A 17,041-nucleotide genomic window follows, 5' to 3' on the forward strand; every position below is an offset into this window, starting at 1 on the left:
AGTCTGTCAAATGAATTTTACAGATATTGTTATTTGTACTGCTTTATTGCTTTCTACTTTCTAACTCCTACTTATGTTGTTTTCTTTCCACTCAAAGAGTTCTCTTTAATATCTCTAATAGGGCTGGTAGTGGTCATGAATTGCTTGAATTTTTATTTTTCTGAGAAAATCATTAGAAATCTCTTTCTGTTCTGAATGATAGCCTTGCTGTGTAGAGCATTCTTGGCTGCAGATTTTTCCCATTCAGCACTTTGACTATGTCATACTACTCCATTCTGGCTTGCAAAGTTTGTGCTGAAAAAATCTGCTGATAGTCTTCTGGGGTTTTCCTTGTATGCAACTGTATTCTTTTTTTCTTATTTCTTTTAAATTTTTTTCTTTGTCACTACTTTTTTGCCATTTAAATTAGTATGTGTCCTGGTGTGGACCCCCTTTGTTTGACTTTGTTAGGGCATCTTTGCACCCCCTGGATTTGGATATCAGTTTCCTTCCCCAGATTAAGTAAGTTTTCAGCTATTATTTCTTCAGATAATTTTTCTCTCCCCCCCTTTCTCTCTTTTCTCCTTCAAGGATCGCTATAAAGTGAATGTTATCCTACTTAATGGAATCACTGAAGTCCCTAAGTATATTCTCAATTTACATAGCTTTTTTCTTGTACTTACTCAGCTTAATTGTTTTCCATTATTCTCCTTCCAGGTCGTTAACTTGTTCTTCTGTCCAACTATTTATTCTATCAAGTGTATTTTTCATTTCATTTGTTATATTCTTCATCTCTGATTGTTTTTTTTTTTTTTTTAATCTTTTTGTTAAAGGTCTCACTGATGTCCTCCATTCTTTTCTCAAGTCCGGTGAGTGTCTTTTTGACCATTACTTTAAATTCTTTATCAGGCATATTTCTTATATCCATTTCACTTAGATCTCTTGTTGTGGTTTTGTCCTGTTCTTTTATGTGAGACACATTTCTCTGTCTCTTCATTTTGTCTCACTCTCTGTGTCTGTTTCTCTGTGTTAGGAAAGTCACCTAAGTCTTTACTCTTGAAAGTAATGGTGTTATGAAGAAAGGGTTCTATAGTGCCATGTAGTGTCCCATGCTCACCAGAACCTGGTACATCAATGATGTCTTCTATGTGTGTTGCCTGTACTCTACATTTGTGTCTTGGATGCTTTTTCTTTTAGTCCAGTCATCTGTGAGACTTTCTTTGCCTCCTAATGGCAGCATTTTGTCTGGTCAGCGTGGGATGTGCAGTTTTAGCAAGAGGTGCACTGGCCTGCTTGTGAAATGAAATCTGCTGCCACTGCTGTCAGGACCAGGAGTACCTGGGTGGAGTATACAATTTGAGCAAAGTGTGCCTGAGCTTGAGCCTGTAGCCCTTAGCACCACCACTAGGACTGTGTTCTCAGAAAACATGTAAATCAGAAGACATGGTATTGGCAAGATTTTCACCACTCTTCTGGGGGAGGGGATCCATATCAGATTGTCTGAGCCAACTATGACTGGGAAGGGTGGGTCCATTGAAGTTGGGGGGCAGGGTGCAGTGTAAGGAAGTTAGGTAGCAAGTTCCAGTGCTATGCTATTTTCCCCAAGTAGCCTTGTGTTTATGATGAGTGATGGTGGGGAGAGAAGGCACCTGTCAGCTCCTTTTTTCCTGGAGAATTTCTTCTGTGAACCTGCCTTTCCAGGATGCACTCTGAAATGTATACATAATCCTCCCTCCTGTGTGCCCCAGGTGTTTTTCTAGCCACTGTTTCTATGTTGTATCTTAGTTGGACACTTAACCAACTGAGCCATCCAGGTGCCCCTAAAATTTATTTATTTTTAAATTTAAAAATACTGAACACAATGTTCTATTAGTTTCAAATGTACAATATAAAGGTTCAAGAATTTTCTACATTACTAAGTGCTCCTCATGATAAGTGTACTCTTAATCTTTTCTTACCCATTTCTCCTAGCCCCCCATCCATTTCTCCTCTTGCAACCACCAGTTTGTTCTCTATATTTAGGAGTCTAGTTTTTTGTTTGATTTTTGATTTCATGCCATTTGGTTTAGAAAACATATTTTGTATAATATTGATATTTTAAAATTTACTGAGACCTGTTTAATAGACTAACATATAGTTTGTCCTGTAGAATGTTCCAGGTGCATTTGAGAAGGAAAATATGTATTCTGCTGTTGTTGGGTGGAGTTTTCTAAAGGTCTAGTTGTTTAACAGTGTTGTTTAATTCTTTTATTTCATTTTGTCTAGTTGTTCTATCCACTACTGACGGGAAGGTATTAAAGTCTCCAAATGTTATTGTTGAGTCATTAATTTCTCTCTTCAATTCTGTCAGTTTTTGCTTCATGTATTTTGGGGGCTCCATTGTTAGATGCATATTTGTTATGTTAGGTGCTTATATGTTTATAATTGTTATATATATTTGACTGATTGAGCCTTGTATCATTATAAAGTATTCTTTGTATCTAGCAGCACTTATTTGTCTTAAGATATATTTTATCTGATGTTAGAATTACAGTTCTCTTTTCTATTGTTATAATGTTGTATCTTCTTTTAAACTTTTATATACAACCCACTTGTGTCTTTAAGTATAAAATGTGTCTTTTTATGAGAGCATATAGTTGGATCATGTTTTTGAAATCAGTTCTGCCCTTCTCTTTCTTTTGATTGGACCCTTCTATCCATTTATACTTAATGTAATTAATAAGGTAGGATTTATATCTACCATTTTACAATCTATTTTCTATTATTTTTTTAAAAATATTTTTATTTATTTGAGGGCTTCAAGCAAGAGAAAGAGAGAGAGAGAGAGAAAGAGAGAGAGAGCTTGAGTGGGATGAGGGGCAGAAGGAGAATTAGACTCCCCGTTGAGTGGGGAGCCTGATACAGGGCTCAATCCTGGGACTCTAGAATTATGACCTGAACTAAAGGCGGACACTTAAGTGACTGAGCCACCCAGGTACCCTACTATCTATTTTCTACATGTGCTATATATTTTTGTTTCATTGTTCAATCAGTATCACTTTGTTTTATGCTATGTAGATATTTTCTATTATATAATTTAAGTTTCCCACACCATTTTTAACTACATTTCTTAAAGTTATTTTAAGTTATCTTTCTGGTGATTACAATCAACATCCTAAATTATAAGTAGTTATAATCTGTAATTTAATCTATAATCTCTGTTATAATCAAGTTCAGATTAATGTTAAATAATTTCAGTAGTACACAAAAACTTTGCTATCATACAGTTTCATAATTCTCTTTTCCTTAGCTCTATTATGTTCATACAGGTCACATCCTATACCTTGTATGCCCATCAACACAGATTTATTTATAATTATTGCCTTATGGAATGTCTTTTAAATTAGGTATGCAAAGAAAAAGAATCAAAATAAAAAATACTTTTTACTGTCTTATATACTTACCTCTGTTGTGACTCTTATTGGTACTCTTTAGTTTTTCATTTGGATTTGAGTTGTTTAGTGTCTTTTCATTTTAGGCGCTAAATGAGTCCCCATAATATATGTTGTATGGCAAGTCTGCTAGCAATGCATTTTCTTAGTTTTTGTTTATGTAGAAATATCTTAATTTCCCCTTCATTTTTGAAGGACAGTTTTGCTGGGTATAGAATTCTTGGTGGCAGTATGTTTGATTCAGTGCTTCAAATGTGTCATCTCATTGTCATATGGCTTTAGGGTTTGTTGTTTTTTTTTTTTTTGGCTTTAGGGGTTTTCATGAGAAATTGACTCTTACTTTTATTGAAGAGCTCATGTACATGATCAGTTGATTCTTTCTGTTTTCAGGGTGGTCTCCTTGTTTTTTGACAGTTCTTGCTTTCTTTAACTTTATCCAACCTGGAGTTCATTGAACTTTCTAGATGCATAGATTAATGTTTTTCATCAAATCTGGGAATATTTTGGCTCTTTATTTCTTTAGATATTCTTTTTGTTCCTTTCTTTCCTTTCTTTTTGGACTCCCGTTAGGCATATGTTCATTTGCTTGATGGTGTTCTACAGGTCTCAAAGGCACTGTCTATTTTTACTTCCATTCTTTTTTCTTTCTGTTCCTTATACTCAATAACCTCTAGTAACTTATCTTCCAAAATTCAGATTCTTTCTTCTGCCTATTCAAATTTGCTGTTGAACTCCTCTAGTGAGTTTTTATTTCAATTTTTATACTTTTTCCTTCCAGATCTGATCCTTTCAAAAACAGTTTCTCTTTATTGATGTTCTATGCTGGCAAAATGTCATTCTCATACTTTCCCTTAGTTATTTGAGTCTGATTGCTTTTAGTTCTTTGGACACATTTAAAATGGATACATTAAAACCTTTGTCTGGTTAAGTTTAATGTCTGGGCTTCCTCGGATATATTTCTTTTGATTGCTTTTTTTCCGTGTGTGTGTGTGTGTGTGTGTGTGTGTGTGTGTGTGTGTGCCATTGTTTCTCCTTTCTTTGCATGTCTTATAAGTTTTTGGAATATGACATTTTAAATAGTATAAGGTGACAATTCTGTAAGTCAAATTCTCCCTCAGCTCTAGGGTTTGTTGTTTGTGTTGTTTTTTGTTGTTTGGCTTTTTTGAATTAATTCTTTAAAATCTGCATTGTTTGTTATATGTAATCACCGAAATATCTGCTCAATTAGCTCAGTGGTCAGTTCATGATTGAGCAGCAATTTCATTACATGTTTGGAACCATTAAATCTTGCAGATTTTGCTAAGAAGCTTTTGCATATATTGGGGTATGCCTTCAATACTCAGCAGGGGGAATGATATATATATATACATATATATATATATATATGTATATATATATATCCATCTATTTCCCATTTTTCTAAAAACATAACAACCAAAAGCCCCTATGTGTGTATCTGTATTTTCTTTTGAGCATTGGGGTAGGCATGTAATGATAATAGTGGGATGTCCAGATTGACTGCCATGAGATTTGGGGTCTACAAGGAGTCAGAGTGTTGATAATTATCAGGTTTTAATTATCTTTGCATTGTTTCAGAGATTGTGGTAAGCATTGGTTATACTTTTTGCTTCTGAGGTTAATATTATCTTAAGAAACATTTATGAGGACAAACTGTACATTATTCTACAACTCCTAAAGGGTTTGACATTTAAAATTTTCTCTTTTTTTTCTTTCTATATCCATATGAATATTTTTATAGTACACCATGGATAAATTTGTTTTATTCTTTTTCATATATATCAAAGGTCTTCATAGTTCAAAAAATTAAACATTGCACTGGCTCTCCATATTTGTTGGGTCTATGCTTTAGATTCAAGGAAGATGAGTCATTAAGTTGATGCCAAAATACCCAACTATGTTTATGGTAAAGCTGAAACAACAGTGACCCTGCAGCCGCTGCTACCTGCTAACCTCTTGAAATATTCAGGATGTAATGGGAGGAAAGGGAGAGCTTTTCAGTCAAGGTTGGTTCTGTCCTGTGGGATTCCTATAGGACGTTCTCTTTTCCTATGTATTCAGTGCTCACATGACCACTCTAAAATCTTTAGGAATGCAAGGCCTCTAAGGAATACACTTTGCACTTGAGAAAAGGTTGCAGGAGAAGCCTAAATCCTCTACTGCTCTACTTCTTCTTTGCTGTTTGGGGCCCTGCCTGTGCTTGATGACTGCAAGTTCAAGACACAATTCCAGGGAGAAGATCACACCTGGGGCATCTGTTGCACCTGGCTGGTATTCTTTGATAAGCCCTGGGACAGTCTGCTCTCCTTCCACTCCCTAGGTGGTTAATAGAGGGTGTCCCCCACCACATCAGCATCTCTATGGATTCATTACTTAGCAGGTGTGTATGCAGCATGATATGTACCATAGTTCTCACCATCTGCCAATTGTCTGACAAGCACCATTGCAGCCTCTGTGGTATGGCACTGTTGTTTAAGGGCTGTGTTCCAGGTTGTCACTCCTTAATGCTGCTTCTCTTTCCACATTTTTGTATCTTTCTTCCCTCCAATCTTACACATCCCCTTTCTTTTGATTACAGGAAATGCATGATTTAAACGGTGCTATACTCAGAACCATGATGCTGTCATCATGTTACCTTCATTGCAAACACTGCTGTGATGTTCTGAGGAGGTGAGGAGATGTGGCCTGGAAGGGTGGGATGACTGTCGCACTGCTCCTGATAGGATGTGAATGAAGACCACATTACAACTCAGCTCTGCTCTGGAGAAATTCACAAAGTCTCAGCTAGGGGCATCTGGGTGGCTCAGTTGGTTAAGGGTTTGCCTTCAGCTCAGATCATGAACCCAGGGTACTGGGATGGAGCCCTGTGTTGGGACTCCCTGCTCCGTGGGAATTCTGCTTCTCTCTCTCCCTCTTCCCCTGCTTGCAATTTCTCTGTCTCTTTCTTTAAAATAAATAAATAAATAAATAAATAAATAAATAAATAAATACTTTTAAAAAGAAAGCGTCAGCTATGTGAGGTCCCCAATATAGATATGAGTACGCCAGGATGTCAACTCAGGCCCATGCTGGAGGACTGTGAGCATGCCAGAGCTGCCATTGATCAGAGAATTTGGCAGGTCATTGGAGTCATGGCTGGATTAGAAAACTCTGGGGGCAGAGTCTGTGACATATGCACCCACTGCAGTCCCAGCTGAGTGGCCTGCCCTCATTAGTTGTCTCATGTGATGTTTTCTGTCATGACAGTGATCACATTTCATAAAGTGTCAATAGGCAACTCAATTACACGTTCCTTAGGAGCAAGGCAGCCCTTAGGATTTTGAAGCATTTTCTTTGTATCCTCAAAATCCTAAGGGCCGGAAAACCATATACTGCAGCTTTCTAGAGCAGTCTCAATTTTGGATAAAACTTTCCCATTGTTTCTATAAGTATGTGTGTACTTGTTGAAATGTGTCTTATGTGACACTTGGAAAAAATGGTTCTTTCCATGGGTAGGATTTTTCTGGGCACCCAATATCTTACCCATTCCACCAATTTGATAATGTAGGGTGTGTATGTTAGCATATACACTTGTGGGGGGCCACTTAAAAGAGACAGCTTTTTTTTTTTGCATTTTACATTTGTTTTATTATTGGAGTTCGATTTGCCAACATAAAGCATAACACCCAGTGCTCATCCCATCAAGTGACCCCTTAGTGCCTGTCACCCAGTCACTCCATCGCCCCACCCACCTCCCCTTCCACTTCCCCTTGTTCATTTCCCAGAGTCAGGAGTCTTTCATGGTTTGTCTCCCTCTCTGATTTTTTCCCACTCATTTCTCTCCTTTCCCCTATAATCCCTTTCACTATTTCTTATATTCCCCGTATGAGTGAGACCATATAATGTTTGTCCTTCTCGGACTGACTTACTTCACTCAGCATAATCCCCTCCAGTTCCATCCACATTAAAGCAAATGGTGGGTATTTGTCGTTTCTAATGGCTGAAGAATATTCCATTGTATACATAGACCACATCTTCTCTATCCATCATCTTTCGATGGACACCGAGGCTCTTTCCAAAGTCTGGCTATTGTGGACATTGCTGCTAGAAACATCAAGGTGCAGGTGCCCCAATGTCTCACTGCATCTGTATCTTTGGGGTAAATCCCAGCAGTGCCAATGCCAGGTCATAGGGCAGATCTATTTTTTAACTCTTTGAGGAAACTTCACACTGTTTTCCAGAGTGGCTGCACCACAATTTTAACATATGTTTTACCTGACTTTGAAGTTATGTGTTTTTCATTTTCTTCTTCACATTTTTTGCCTTTTCTTAGTTTACTTGGAACATTAAGAACAATTATATGATTAGGTGGGAAAACAATACATTTTAAATCAGTTTCTTCTATGAAGAATCACACATTGAAAAATACCAATTATATTTTATTCTGGAAGCAGGTTTTGGTATGGACAAGGAAGAATTTATTTTGATGCTCAGACTTTGAGTCAGTAGAGAAGCAAGAGTGACACATGGTGTTAACAGCAACCAGGACCCCTAGAAAGAGCAGGGGCTCAGAAGAAAAATACCCAGGGGCGCCTGGGTAGCTAATTGGTTGGGTGACCGACTATTGATTTCAGCTCAGGTCATGATCTCGAGGTCCTGGGATCCAGTCCCTCATCAGGCTCACCGCTCAGCAGGGAGTCTGCTTCCCTCCTTCTTCAGTAATCTGCCCTTCCCCTCACTAGCATGCCTTCTCTCTCTCTAAAATACATTAAAAAATATTTTTAAAAAAATTTAAAGAAGAAAAAAACCCAAAATTTTACTAAGGACCCATCTTACTTATGAAGATATGAAACTTTTCCCTTTTAGAAGATTCAAATTCAGCAAAAGTTGGCAGACATATAGTCAAATACATCCTTATTCAGAAAATCCAGCAGTGACTATGATGATGATGATTTTGAATGTTTACCACAAAGCACTTTTCTCTTAGTGTTTTTAATATTTTATTGTTTTTATTAAGACAGTGGAAAAAGAAACAGTTGAACAGGGTCTTGAATTTTCTTGAGATGCTTCGATCTCTCTGTGGTCAAAATTGTCATCCATGTTGATGAATTTTGAAGTCATTCCTCTGAGGCAGTCGTTTTCAAAGTGGAGCTTTGGATCAACATCATCTGCATCACCTCGAAAATGTTTAGGGTTCAAGGTTTCAGGCTCCACTCCAGATCTACTGAATTAGAATCTCCGGAGTGGAACCCAGCAGTTTCACAAGCCCTTCAGGGAATTCTGATGTTAGTCAAAACCTAGGACTTTTGGTCTAGAGGTCAAAAATAAAGTGTAGATAGAAGATATATATTAACTTCTGAATTTGTGCCAGACATATAGACGTACACACATATGTAAGTAGATGCGTACACACATATATCTACGTAGGTGTATGCACAAACATACACACATGCACATATATCTACATCTATATGGAAAAAAGAGATATAAGAAAAAATAAGGATGAGAGGACAACACTGGTATCTTTATAAGCTATTGGACCTGATGATTAAGCCCACATTCTTCTTCTTCTTCTTCTTCTTTTTTTTTTTGGTAGAAAGCTTCCTTCTTTCTCTCTCTCTCTCTCTTCCTTCCTTCTTTCCTTTTCTTTCTTTCTTTTTTCCTTCTTTCTTCTTTCTTCTTTCTTTCTTTCTTTCTTTCTTTCTTTCTTTCTTTCTTTCTTTCTTTCTTTCTTTCTTTCTTCTTTCTCTTTCTCTCTTTCTCTCCTTCTCCTTTCTTTTTCATTAGTTTCCAGGGTAGAATTCAGGGATTCATCAGTTGCATACAACACCCAGTGCTCATTATACCAAGTGTCCCCCTTCATGCCCACCACCCAGGTACCCCATCCTCCCCCCTGCACTTCCCTTCCAGCAACCCTCAGTTTATTTCCTAGAGTTCAGCATCTTTTAAGATTTGCCTCCCTCTCTATTTTCATCTTATTTTATTTTTCCTTCCCTTCCCCTATGATCCTCTGTTTTGTTTCTTAAATTCCACATGAGTGACATCATATGGTATTTGTCTTTCTCTGACTGACTTATTTTGCTTAGCATAATACCCTCTAGTTCCATCCACCTCGTTGCAAATGGCAGGATTTCATCCTTTCTGATGGCTGAGTAATATCCCATTGTATATATAGACCACATCTTCTTTATGCAGTCATCTTAAGCTCACATTCTTGGAAAAACTGGAGCGGAAATATGGGAAGAGTAATGAATACATTTGTTTAGAAAAGTCCCTGAATTCGGGTAGGACTCCATTAAAGAAAAGACTTAAAGACAAAAGAAGACAATCATGCGGAATAATCTCTTGTTAATAACAATAATTTAAAAATAATTATTATAAGCCTGTGGCTTTAACAGACGGTTCTAATGGTGCTGATGGGGTGGTGTTTGACGTGTTTAACTTCCTGATCTCAGAATTTTATTTTAAAAGCCATTAAGGGTGTTGGGGGGCTAGTGGCGTTGAGGGCTAGCAGGGACAGAAGTGGCTAGAGGAAAACAAGAGCATGCCTACGACAGCATGTCTACTCATCTCCTTTTCAGAGTGCCAGGTGGATGTACCATGTTGCTCACAAGCCATCGTGGGGTATTGGCTGCAGCCTACACAGTCCACATGAGGTTCTCACATTAGTGCTTCCTGTGGTGCAAAGAAGAATCCACGCTGTCACTTACATTACTTTTTTCCAACATGCTAAGGTGACAACATTTGCTGAAATCTTTAGCATCCCCTTTAAGGAGCAACGTGGCTTCATGTGGATGTGGGTAATTAGTAATTCCTCATTCATTGGTGACAAGTGGTTAAAAGAATACTTTACAAATATACATTTGGAAAATACAAGCCTCACCAGAGTTCGAATGTGCTGCTGGTTAGTACAAAGAGCTGGGGGTTGAAGAGCAGACCTCCAGATGTGCTTTCCGGCAATCCTATCTTCGTTATTCAGAACACTTGATGGGTTTATATTCTCAGTTCCTCTGGAGCTTACCCACTTGCACTTTTGGGTAAATAGTTATTGGTCCTGGTGAGGCCAGTAAATTCAAGTGGTCTGTGACAGGTGCTATGCGATTTTCTGGGGACACTGCAGTGAACAAGACTGCGTGCCTGCAGTCTAGCCGTCCTTGTGGTTTCACAGTAATAAGCTGAACTCCATGCCTGCCCTGAAATGCTCTTATAGGAGGTATGATGTGATGGTTTATGACACAGGCCTTGGATTCATAGAGCGAATCTGGTGCAAAATCCATTCCTAATGCATCAAAGCCTCAGAAGAATTATTTAACTTTCCTACATACAGTTTCCTTATGTGTAAAATGGACCGAGGGCAATTAGGTATTAAAGGAAATGATAGATGTAAGAACTCAACACTGTGTGGAATGCATAGTCAACCCTCAATAGTTGTCAGGTAGTAGTATGACCGGACACAGGCCTGGGGGACAGCATACAGATGGATTTGCACAAATCCACCACTGCTATCAGAAAAAGCAATAGAGACAACACCATCAATAGACATATTTTGTCCATTTTATGTGCCAAAGACCACAAATTTGGGTTCCTGTGGGAAAATGGCTTACCTGTGCTTTGAGAAAAGTTGATACTTAGAGTGATAGAAATACACACTAAGAGAGTTAAGCCATAAATATAGGGGCTCTGTTTAAAAATTGACAAAGGTATAGAAACAGAAAACTTCAACTATTTGGTTTTGAAGCACCTGCTTCTGTTTGAAAGGGATGTGGAAGTTGTTTTCTGGCCCTTTTTTCCCTTAAACTGAAAAGTTGAGAAATGTATATGGTATGAAAAAAACGCCAAGTGTGTCCTTCCTGGTTCAATCTGCTCCTCCTTCTCCTCTGAAATAACTATATGTCAGTTTTTGTATTTTCTTCCGGGAATAATCTGTACATAAGCAATTCATTCCAAATATTGACTTATCCTTTTATCATTAAATTTTTTTTTTAGTTGTGGTAAGATGCACGTAATCTAAAATTTACCATCTTAATAATTTTTAATACATGGGTTAGTAGCATCAAGTGTTTTTATATTGTTATACACCCAATATCCAGAATTTTTTCATCTTGCAAAATTGAAACTCTGTACGCATTAAATAATACCTCATTACAACCTGTCCTGCACCCCAACCCTTAGCAACCATCATTCTACTTTCTGTTTCTATGGATTTGGCTACTTTACATACTTCATGTAGGTGCAATCATACAGTATTTGTCCTTTTGTGTCTGGCTTGGTTCACTCAGCATAACGTCTTCAAGATTCATCCATGTTGCAGCATGTGTCAGAATTTCCTTCCTTTTTGAAGCTGAATTATATTCCATTACATGCACATACCCCAGTGTGCTTATCCATCCATCTGTTGATTGACACTTGGATTTCCTCCACTATTTGGTGATCGTGATTAATGCTGCTATGAATATGTTTGTGCAGATATTTCCTTGAAACCCTACTTTCAGTTCTTTGGGGGTATGCATATAGAAGTGGAATTGCTTGGTCATATGGTAATTCTTTTTTTTTTTAGGACTCATTATTTTTTAAGATTTAATTTTTTAAGCAGTTTTAGGTTTATAAAACAATTAACTGAAAGTACAGAGTTCCCAATTACTGCTCCCTCCCACAGTTTTCCCTTTGATTGTCATTTAGCATTAGTTTCAGCTTTATTAACATTTGTTACAACCAATGAGCCAATATTGATAATTATTTTTTAAATTTTTATGTATTTATGATAGTCACACAGAGAGAGAGAGAAGCAGAGACACAGGCAGAGGGAGAAGCAGGCTCCATGCACCAGGAGCCCAACATGGGATTTGATCCCGGGTCCCCAGGATCGCGCCCTGGGCCAAAGGCAGGTGCCAAACTGCTGCGCCACCCAGGGATCCCTAATATTGATAATTATTAAATAAAGTCCATAGTTCACCATTACTCCATGATTTCTCTTCCTTAATATCCCTTGTGCTCTTTTTATCCTTCCCTCCTCCCTCCTCATAAGCCCCTGGCAACCACTGATATTCTTCATGTCTCCACAGTTTTGCCTTTTAAAGAACGTCATGTAGTTGGAATCAAAACAAAAACAATTTAAAATTTTTTTTCACTTAGAAATATCCAATGTCTATGTCTCTTTGTGGCTTTATAGTTCATTTCTTTTTTATCACTGAGTAATATTCTGTTGTCTGGAAGTACCACAGTCTATTTATCCATTTATCCTGTTAAAGGATATCTTGATGTAGGCAAGTTTTGACAATTATGAATTAAGCTACTATAAACATTCATGTATAGGCTCTTGTGTGTATATAAATTTTCAACTATGGGTAAATACCAACTCCTTTGGGTAAATAGTAAAGAGCATGTGGATGTAAATTTTCAGTCTTTGAGTAAATTCCAAGGAACTGGATCATCTGGTAAGAGTATATTTAGTTTTGTAAGAAACTGTCAAAGTATCTTCAAAAGTGGCTGTAAACATTTAAAGAGTTAATACATATTCTTCTCAAACTATTAAAAAAATAGAAATGGAAGGAAAGGGATGCCTGGGTGGCTCAGTGGTTGAGCATCTGCCCTCGGCTCAGGGTGTGATCCCGGGGTCCTGGGGTCGAGTCCCACGTCGGGCTCTCTGCAGGGAGCCTGCTTCTCCCTCTGCCTGTGTCTCTGCTTCTCTCTGTGTCTCTCATGAATGAATAAACAAAATCTTAAAAAAAAAAAGAAATGGAAGGAAAACTTCCAAATTCATTCCATCAGGCCAGCATTAATCTAATTCCACTAAAAAAGAGAAGTACAGGCCAATATCCCCGATGAACATGGATGCAAAAATTCTCAACAAAATACTAGCAAATTGAATCCAACAGTACATTTAAATAATCATTCACCAGGTTCAAGTGGGATTTATTCCTGGACTGCAAGAGTGGTTCAATATTCATAAATTAATCGTGATACACTACATTAATATAAGAAAGGATAAGAACCATCTGGTCCTTTCAATAGATGCAGAAAAAGCATTTGAAAAAGTACAGCACCCATTCATGATAAAAACCCTCAACAAGGTAGGGTTAGAGGGAGCAGACTTCAACGTGATAAAGGCCATAGGTGAAAAACCCACAGCTAACATCATCCTCAATGGGGAAAACCTGAGATTTTTTAAGTCAGGGATGCTCACTCTCTCCACTGTTATCTACCATTTTGCATTCTTATGAGCAATAATGAGAGTTCAAGTTGCTTCACATCTGTGCCAGCATTTGGTATTGTCAGTGTTTGGGATTTTAGTCATTTTGCTAGGTGTGTTGTGGTATCTCATTGATCCCTAATAATGTGATGTTGAACATATTTTCATGTGCTTATTTGCCATCCCTACATCTTTGGTAAGGTGTCTGTTTAGTCTCTCACTCATTTTAAAAATTGGGTGTTTTTTTTCTTACTACTGAGTTTTAAGAGTTCTTTGTCTAATTTTGGATACCAGTGGTTTCTCAGATAATTCTTTGCGAATATTTTCTCCCACGTATGGCTTGTCTTTTCATGCTCTTCTTTTTGCATAGCAGAAATTTTTAATGTTAATGAGGTCCAACTCACCAATTCTCTCTTTCATGGATCATGCACTTCTGTTGTATATAAGAAGTCATTGCCAATCCCAAGGTCATCTAGATTTTTTCCCTGGTATTTTCTAGGAATTTTAAAGTTCAGTGTTTTACACTTAGGACTATGACCAATTTTGAGTTAATTATCATGAAATGTGTAAGGTCTGGGTTTACATTTATTTTATTTATTTATTTGTGTGGATGTCCAGCTGTTCTTGTACCATTTTTTCAAAAGACTACTCTTTCTCCATTGGGTTGCCTTTGCTCCTTCGTCAGACTTCACAAACTTACATATGTGTGGGTCTATTTCTGTATCCATCGCTGTTGTCCATTCTGTTCCATTGCTCTGTCTGTTGTTTAATCAATACCGCACCGTCTTGATTACTATAGCTTTATGCTAAGTCTTCAAGTTGAGTACTGTCAGTTCTATGACTTTGTTCTTTTCTTTAAATATTATATTGGTTGTTCTGAGTCTTTTTGAATTTCCCAATAAACCTTAGAATCGATTTGTTGATATTCACAAAATAACTTGCTGTAATACTGGTTGGGATTGCATTGACTCTTTAGATGAAGTGGGGAAGAAATGACATTTTAACAATATTGAGTCTTCTTATTGCTGCACATGAAAGTTCTCTCCATTTAGATCTCCTTTGATTTCTTTATCAGGGTTTGTCATTTTCCTTCTATAAATCTTGTATATATTTGTTGGATTTGTACATACATTTTTAATTCTTTTTTTGGTGCTGATATAAATGGTATTGTGTTGTGACTTAAAAATTTCAATAGTTTGTTGTTGGTAAATTGGGAAACAGTTGACTTTTTGTGTATGAATCTTGTAAATTGTTCATTAGTTGCAGTATTTTTTGTTGTTGTTGATTCTTGGGGATTTTCCACACAGATAGTTACATCATCTGCAAAAAAAAAAAAAAAAAATCAGGTTTTTTCCCCTATTAGTATACTTCACTTTTAATTTCCTTTTCTTATTTCATTGTATAACTGGGATTTCCAGTGCAGTTTTCAAAAGGACGGATGAGAGGGGACATCCTTGCCTCATTACTGATCTTAGCAGGAAAATAGCTTCTCACCGATCAGTTTATCAGTAGGATTTTTTTGGTAGATGTTCTTTATTAAGTTGAGACGATTTCCTTCTATTCCTAGTTTCCCGAGAGCTTTTTTCATGAATGAGTGTTGGATTTTGTCAAATGCTTTTTCTAAGCATCTGCTGGATGATCATATGATTTTTAGACCTTCAGTTGTTTTTCTGTTATTGGTTTCTACTTTAATTCTGCTGCCGTCTGAGGGCATACTTTGTATGAATTCTGTTCTTTTAACTTGTTGCAGTGTGTTACATGGCTCAGAATGTGGTCTCTTCTGGTAAATGTGAGCTTGAGAAGAATATATACTCTGCCTTTGTTGGCTGAAGTGGTCCATCCATGTCGGTTAGATCCTCTAGAGTTGATGGTGCTGTTTCATTCAATGTGTCCTTATGGTTTTCTGTCTGCTGAATCCATCAATTACTGATAGAGGAATAGTGAGTTCTCCAACTATGATCATGGCTTTGTCTATTTTTTTCCTTGGAGTTCTACCTATTTTTATCTCATGTATTTTGATGCTGTTTTTAGGCACATGCACAGTAGGGATTGTTATGTGTTCTTGTAGAACTGACCTTGTATCATTCTGTAATGTCCCTTCATCCTTGATGATTTTTCTTGCTCTGAAGTCTGGTTTTTTAAAAAATTAATATAGCTACACCATCTGCTTTTTATTAGTGCTAGTGTGGTATAACTTTTCCCATCCCTTCCTTTTTGATCTGTCCATGTCTTTTATTTAAAATAGGATTATTCTAGACGACACATAGTCAGGTCTAGTACTTTTAGCCCTCTTTGTATTTAATCTCTCTTGTACTTAGATCATTTACATTTAACATGATTATTGATAAAAACTGCTTGTATAACCTATTTTTAAATGAATATTGTCTACTTTTTCCATATGAATTATTACCATATTAATTACAATTGTTTTAATTTCCTGGTCTGATAAGTTCAACATCTCTACATATTTGAATCGGGTCTGGATGCCTATTCCGTCTTTCTGAACTGTGATTTTTTTTTTTTTTTTGCCTTTTAATATGCCTTCTAAGATCTTGTTAAAAACGGACATGATGTACTAGGAAAAAGAAACTGGTGGCACTTCCAATGTCTGTTTCTGCTCAAGAACTTCCGTTCCAATAAGCTGTGAATCTCTGGATCGTTGGGCCACAGGTTCTGTAGGATGCTGCCCAATTAGTGGGACCTCAAAGACCACTAATGACACTGAACAATGTAATGTGGACCTTATCCCTCTGGCCACTGACTACAAGGAATCAATAAAATCCCACCCAAACTCCATATTCGCAATGCTGGCATATGTGCTTTGCTTCTGGCTCTAAAAAACTGTCAGGGTAAGGAGAATCACAAGCTATGCATCATTGCCTGAGTTGGACATGTGGCAGAGGATGAAGATGGGAGGCACTGGCCACATGACTGGAAGAAAAGTCAGCTCAGACGTCATCAACTCTAGGAGGAGAAGATGAGCCACGTAAGTGGACAGGTGCATGATATGTGGGGTCTCCAAGTACTACTTGCTGCCCTCATCAGTTACTTAATTCTGGTAGGTGAAGGAGTCATGCTGTGGCCAAGTAACTTGAAATCTGGAAGGAAACCTGGGTGCTCATGTGATTGACCTTCCCTGTTGCGTATCCTTGTAGGAGAATGTGCAGCTGAAGCTGGGGCTGTATCAGTAGAGCACTTAGATGTGACAATTGAAAGCTAGCACCAGCCGTCAGGCTTTGGCTGTAGCAGGCACCCTGACCTGAGCCGTATGGCCAAAAAGAAGCAAATTACTTGGACTCACAGATGTCCCTGCACTAAGCAGGTTGGCCAAGCAAAATTGGTTGCCATTAGTGTCAGCTCAGCCATGAACACTTTGGAGCTAGTTGAGGAGCAGGATCCTGCAAAATCCAGTATTGCTAAGAGTATCTGAGTACTAAGATACTCT

At 37.5% G+C, this 17,041-nt stretch overlaps 1 long non-coding RNA gene across 1 annotated transcript in view; it reads left to right on the top strand.

The window, feature by feature from the left end:
* The window catches only part of LOC121500822, a 79,487-nt gene that overhangs the window by 47,505 nt on the left and 14,941 nt on the right, over positions 1-17,041 (top strand). Inside the window, exon 2 of the long non-coding RNA XR_005990455.1 lies at positions 6,007-6,098. This is a non-coding gene — a long non-coding RNA (uncharacterized LOC121500822). The remainder of the gene's footprint in view (positions 1-6,006; positions 6,099-17,041) is intronic.

This window comes from Vulpes lagopus, chromosome 10 (assembly GCF_018345385.1).
Source record: "Vulpes lagopus strain Blue_001 chromosome 10, ASM1834538v1, whole genome shotgun sequence".
Taxonomy (NCBI): domain Eukaryota; kingdom Metazoa; phylum Chordata; class Mammalia; order Carnivora; family Canidae; genus Vulpes; species Vulpes lagopus.